The following is a 7,254-nucleotide window of genomic DNA, read 5'->3' as shown; positions in this document are numbered from 1 at the left end:
CCAATGTCAGCACATCCTTTCTTTGATAAGGGGCTCAAAACTGCTCACAATTCTTAAAGTGAGGCCTCACCAATGCCTTAGAAAACCTCAACATTACATCCTTGCATTTATATTCTAGTCCTCTCAAAATGAATGATAACATTGCATTTGCTTTTCTCACCACTGACTCAATCTGCAAGTTAATCTTCAGGGAATTCTGCAGGAGGACGCCCAAGTCCTTTTGCACTTTGGATTTTTGAATTTTCTCCCTGTTTAGAAAATAGTCTATGTTTTTAAGCCTTCTATCAAAGTGCATGACCGTGCACTTTCCAACACTATATTCCATCTGCCACTTCTCTGCCCATTCTCCTAAACTATCCAAGTGCTTCTGCAGACACCCTGTTTCCCCAACACGACCTGCCCCTCCAACTATCTTTGTAACATCTTCAAACTTGGCCACAAAGCCATCAATTCATACAATGTAAAAAGAAGTGGTCCCTACACAGATCCCTGTGGAACACCACTAGTCACCAGCAGCCAATCAGAAGAGGCCCCTTTATTCCCACTCTTTGCCTCCTGCTGAACAGCCAATGTTTTATCCATGCTAGTGTCTTTCCTGTAATACCATGGGCTCTTGTTAAGGAGCCACATGTGTGGCACCTTGTCAAAGGCACTCTGGAAATCCAAGTATACATCCACCAATTCTCCTTTGTCTATCCTGTTTGTTAATTCCTCAAATAATTCAAATAGATTCGTCAGGCAAGATTTTACCTTGGTTAGGAACAATTCTAACCATGCTGACTACAGCCTATTTTATCATGTGCCTCCAAGTACCCTGAGACCTCATCCTTAACAATCAACTCAAGCTAACTGGCCTATAATTTCCATTCTTCTGTCTCCCTCCATTCTTGAATAGTGAAGTGACATTTGCAATTTTCCAGTCCATATAACCATGTAACAATTACAGCACGGAAACAGGCCATCTCGGCCCTTCTAGTCCATGCCGAACACTTAATCTCACCTAGTCCCACCAACCTGCACTCAGCCCATAACCCTCTATTCCTTTCCTGTCCATATAGCTATCCGATTTTACTTTAAATGACAGTATCAAACCTGCCTCTACCACTTCTGCTGGAAGCTCCTTCCACGCAGCTACCACTCTCTGAGTAAAGAAGTTCCCCCTCATGTTACCCCTAAACTTTTGCCCCCAACTCTCAACTCATGTCCTCTTGTTTGAATCTCCCCTAATCTCAATGGAAAAAGCCTATCCACGTCAACTCTATCTATCCCCCTCATAATTTTAAATACCTCTATCAAGTTCCCCCTCAACCTTCTACGCTCCAAAGAATAAAGACCCAACTTGTTCAACCTTTCTCTGTAACTTAGGTGCTGAAACCCAGGTAATATTCTAGTAAATCTCCTCTGCACTCTCTCAATTTTATTGACATCTTTCCTATAATTTGGTGACCAAAACTGTACACAATACTCCAAATTTGGCCTCACCAATGCCTTATACAATTTCAACATTACATCCCAACTCCTATACTCAGTGCTCTGATTTATAAAGGCCAGCATACCAAAAGCTTTCTTCACCACCCTATCCACATGAGATTCCACCTTCAGGGAACTATGCACCATTATCCCTAGATCCCTCTGTTCTTCTGCATTCTTCAATGCCCTACCATTTGCCATGCATGTCCTATTTTGATTAGTCCTACCAAAATATAGCACGTCACATTTATCTGCATTAAACTCCATCCGACATCTTTCAGCATACTCTTCTAACTAGCCTAAATCTCTCTGCAAGCTTTGAAAACCTACTTCATTATCCACAACACCGCCTATCTTAGTATCATCTGCATACTTACTAATGCAATTTATCACCCCATCTTCCAGATCATTAATGTATATGACAAACAACATTGGACCCAGTACAGATCCCTGAGGCACACCATTGGTCACCGGCCTCCAATCTGACAAACAGTTATCCACCACTACTCTCTGGTGTCTCCCATCCGTGCACAAACCCATGTTGATTGTTCCTAATCAGACCCTGTCTATCCAGATGATTATATATACCATCTCTAAAAATTTACCCATCACTGACATCAAACTCACAGGCCGATAATTGCTAGGTTTACTCTTAGAACCCTTTTTAAACAATGGAACAACATGAGCAATACGCCAATCCTCCGGCACCATCCCCGTTTCTAATGACACTTGAAATATTTCTGTCAGAGCCCCTGCTATTTCTACAGTAATTTCCCTCAAGGTCCTAGGGAATATCTTGTCAGGACCCGGAGACTTATCCACTTTTATATTCCGTAGAAGCGCCAGTACTTCCTCTTCTTTAATCATCATAGTTTCCATAACTTCCCTACCTGTTTCCCTTACCATACACAATTCAATATCTTTCTCCTTAGTGAATACCGAAGAAAAGAAATTGTTTAAAATCTCCCCCATCTCTTTTGGCTCCGCACATAGCCGTCCACTCTGATTCTCTAAGGGACCAATTTTATCTCTCACTATCCTTTTGCTATTAATATAACTGTAGAAACCCTTTGGATTTACTTTCACCTCACTTGCCAAAGCAACCTCGTATCTTCTTTTAGCTTTTCTAATTTCTTACATAAGATTCTTTTTACATTCTTTATATTCCTCAGGCACCTCATTTACTCCATGCTGCCTATATTTATTGTAGATACTGTATCTCTCTTTTTCTGAACCAAGTTTCCAATATCCCTTGAAAACCATGGCTCTCTCAAACTTTTAACCTTTCCTTTCAACCTAACAGGAACATAAAGACTCTGTACCCTGAAAATTTCACCTTTAAATGACTTCCATTTCTCTATTACATCCTTCCCATAAAACAACTTGTCCCAATCCACTCCTTCTAAATCCTTTCGCATCTCCTCAAAGTTAGCCTTTCTCCAATCAGGAATCTCAACCATGGGTCCAGACCCGTCCTTCTCCATAATTATATTGAAACTAATGGCATTGTGATCACTGGACCCAAAGTGCTCCCCAACACATACCTCCGTCACCTGACCTATCTCATTCCCTAACAGGAGATCCAACACTGCCCCTTCTCTAGTTGGTACCTCTATGTATTGCTGCAAAAAACTATCCTGCACACATTTTATAAACTCCAAACCATCCAGCCCTTTTACAGTATGGGCTTCCCAGTCTACGTGTGGAAGATTAATATCTCCCACAATCACAACCTTGTGCTTACTACAAATATCTGCTATCTCCTTACAAATTTGCTCCTCCACTTCTCGCTCCCCATTAGGTGGTCTGTAATAAACCCCTATAAGTGTTACTACACCTTTCCCATTCCTCAATTTCACTCAAATAGCCTCCATAGATGAGCCCTCTAATCTATCCTGCCAGAGCACCGCTGTAATATTTTCTCTGACAAGCATTGCAACACCTCTCCCTCTTGTCCCTCCGATCCTATCACACCTGAAGCAACGAAATCCAGGAATATTTAGTTGCCAATCACCCCCCTCCTGCACCATGTCTTCAACCACATGTTGATTTGTGCTACCTTACTATTTCTAAACCCGCCTGCACGTGGCACTGGTAGCAATCCTGAGATTGCTATCCTGGAGGTCCTGTCCTTTAACTTGGTGCCTAACTCCCTAAACTCACCTTTCAGGACCTCCTCACTCTTCCTACCCACGTCATTGGTCCCTACATGGAGCACGACATCGGGCTGCTCACCCTCCCCCTTGAGAATACTGAGAACTCGATCCGAGATATCGCGGACCTTGGCACCAGGGAGGCAACAGACCATCCGGGATTCTCGATCTCTTCCACAGAACCTCTTATCTGTCCGCCTAACTATCGAATCCCCTATCACTACTACTCTCCTCTTTTCCCTCCTTCCCTTCTGAGCTGAGGGTCCCATCTCGGTGCCAGAGGCGCAACCACTGTAACCTGTCCCTGGTAGGTCGTCCCCATCAACAGTATCCAAAACGATGTACTTATTATTGGTGGAAACGGCCACAGGGGTGCTCTGCTCATTCTGTCTATTCCCCTTCCCTCTCCTGACAGTCACCCAGCTACCTCTTAGGGGTGACTATCTCCCTGTAACTCCAGCTGCAGCTCCAATTCCCTAAACTCGGTTTGTCAGGAGCTGCAACTGGATGCACCTTTTACAGGTGTAGTCATCAGGGACAATTGTGCTCACCCTGACTTCCCACATATTGCAAATGGAGCACTCAACTGTCCTAACTGCTGCCTCCATTACCTACTCTTAAGGTAATTAAATTAATTAAAGGAGCTTACCTCACTTGGAGTGAAGCTCTTCCTCAGCCTCTGCTTGCTGAAACCTCTCGAGCCAAAGCCTTCCTACTCTGTCTCCCACTACTCCGTCACCCACTATAACATTGCCCGCTCCGTTACCCTTCTCTTTTAAACACCCCGCTACCTCAAGGTCCGATTTACACGCACTTGCACAGTCGTGCCCCGTTCAGCTGCTGAAGAAATGACCAACCTTTACAATCTTCTCGCTTTTAAACACTCCCGCTGCCTCACGGTACGATTTACACGCGCTTGCGCAGTCGTACCCTGTTCAACTGCCGGAATTCCAGAATTTAATCAGATTTCCAGAATTCCAGAATTTAATGATTCTTGAAAGATCATTACTAATGCCTTCATAATCTCTTCAACCACCTCTTTCAGAACCCTGGGGAGTACACCATCTGGTCCAGATGACTTACTGTATCTACCTTCAGACTTTTCAGCTTCCCAAGAACCTTCTCCCTAGTAATGGCAACTTCATACACTTCTGCCCAAACACTCTCGACTTCTGGCACACTGCTAGTGCCTTCCACAGTGAAGACTGATGCAAAATACTTATTCAGTTTGTCTGCCATTTCCTTGTCCACCATTACTACCTCTCCAGCATAATTTTCCAACGGTCCAAAATCTACTCTTGCTCTCTTTTACTCTTTATATGTCTGGGGGAAAAAAACACCTTTGGTATCATTTTTGATATTGTTGGCTAGTTTACCTTAATATTTCATCTTTTCTCCCCAATGTCTTTTTAATTGCCTTTGTTGCTTTCCCAATCCTCTAACTTCCCACTAAATTTTACTCTATTAAATGCCCTCTGTTTTGCTTTTATGCAATCTTTGACTTCCCTTGTCAGCCAATGTTGCCTTTATAATACTACTTTGGGACGTATTTATTCTGTGCCTTCTGAATTGCTCCCATAAACTCCAGCCATTGCTGCTCTGCCATTATCTCTGCCAGTGTTCCCTTCCAATCAAATTTGGCCAGCTCCTCTCTCATGCCTCTGTAATTCCCTTTACTCCACTGTAGTACCAATATAACTGACTTTAGCTCCTTCCTCTCAAATTGCAAGGTGAATTCTATCATGATCACTGCCTCCTAAGGATTCCTTTACCTTAAACTCCCTAATTAAATCCAGATCATTGGACAACACCCAGTCTAGAATAGCTGATCCCCTAATGGGATCATCCACAAGCTGCTCTAAAAAGCAAACTTGTAGGCATTCTGCAAATTCTCTTTATTGGGATCCAGCATCAACCTGATTTTCCCAATCTGTCTGCATATTGAAATCCCCAATGACTATCATAACATTGTCATTTTGACATGCATATTCCATCTTGCATTGTAATTTATATCTCACATCCTGGCTACTGTTTAGAGGTCTGTATGTAATTCTCATCAAGGTGTTATTAACCCCACTTTCAAATCCCTTACTAACTCTTCCTTCAATTAGTCCTGACAAAGGGTCTCGGCCTGAAACGTCGACTGTACCTCTTCCTAGAGATGTTGCCTGGCCTGCTGCGTTCATCAGCAACTTTGATGCGTGTTGCCTGTGTTATTACCCTTGCAGTTTCTTAACTCTATTCAAGGATTCTACATCTTCTGATCCCATGTCACCACTTTATAAGGATTTGATTTCATTTTTTTTTACCAACAGAGCAACCCCACCACCTGTCCTTTTGATACAATGTGTATCCTTGGATGTTGAGCTCCCAACTATAATCTTCCTTCAGCAAGACTCAGTGATGCCATCATACCTGCTAATCTCTAACTGTGCTGCAAGATCATCTACATTATTAAGTACACAGCCTGCATTCAGTCCTGTATGTCATACTTTTTGATTTTGTCCCCCTTTTCACACTGACTGTGATTTTGCCTTTTCATCTGCCTTTCTTGACAGCCTCACTACACACTGCCTGTGCTTATATACCAGCTGTCTCTTCCTCAGTCCTATCACTTAGATTTCCATCCCCCAGCCAAGTTAGTTCAACCCCTCCCCTACAGCTCTAGCAAACCTGCCTGCAAGGATATTGGTCCTCCTCGGCTTCAGGTGTAACCCGTCCCCTTTGTACAGATCATCTCATCCCCAGAAGAGATCCCAATAACCCAGAAATCTGAAACTCTGCTCCCCGCGCCAGTTTCTAAGTCACATATTCATCTGCCATATTATCCTATTCTTGCCCTTAGTGGTGCGTGGCACAGCAGCAACCCAGAGATTACTTCCCTGGAGGTCCAACTTTTCAGCTTGCTGCCTAGATCCCTAAATTCTTTCTTCATGATCTCCTCACTTTTCCTACCTGTCGTTGGTGCCAATATGTACTAAGCCTCATGGCTACTCACCCTCCTCCTTTAGACTGTCCCTGACCCTGGCACCAGAAAGGCAACATACCATCCAGGTGTCTCTATCACGACCACTGTATCTCCTGTCTACTCCTCTGCCTATGGACTCCCCTATCACTATGCAGAGCTCTTCTCCCCCCCTCCCTTCTGAGCCGCAGAGCCAGAGAACAACATACTTATTATGGGGGGGGACCCACCACTGACTGTCCATTTCCCTTCCCTTTCCTGACAGTCAACCACTTCCCAGTCTTCTGCAACCTAGGGGTGACTACCTCCCTGTAGCTCTTATCTATCACCTCCTCAGTCTCCCGCATGAGCCGAAGATCGCCAAACTGCAGGTCCAGTTCCTTAATACATTCTCTAAGGAGCTGCAGCTCGGTGCACATGGTGCAGATGTGGTTTTCTGTGAAGCTGGAGGTCTCCAGGAATTCCCACATCTGACACAAACCAGCCCCTAGACCCATTCTTGCTGCTCTATGCACTAACAAAGAATGAAGTAATGAACCAGGTACATACCTCGCCCAAGCCTCCCCCCACTCTAATACTGGTCCAGCCCAACAATGGTCACGCTGCTTGTCCCAGCCATATTTTTATTTGCCTTTCCTAATGCATATGGCCTCCTGCGCCACCAAC

This window comes from Mobula birostris, chromosome 9 (genome assembly GCF_030028105.1).
Source record: "Mobula birostris isolate sMobBir1 chromosome 9, sMobBir1.hap1, whole genome shotgun sequence".
Lineage (NCBI taxonomy): Eukaryota > Metazoa > Chordata > Chondrichthyes > Myliobatiformes > Myliobatidae > Mobula > Mobula birostris.
Note: the sequence above shows the minus strand (reverse complement) of the source record.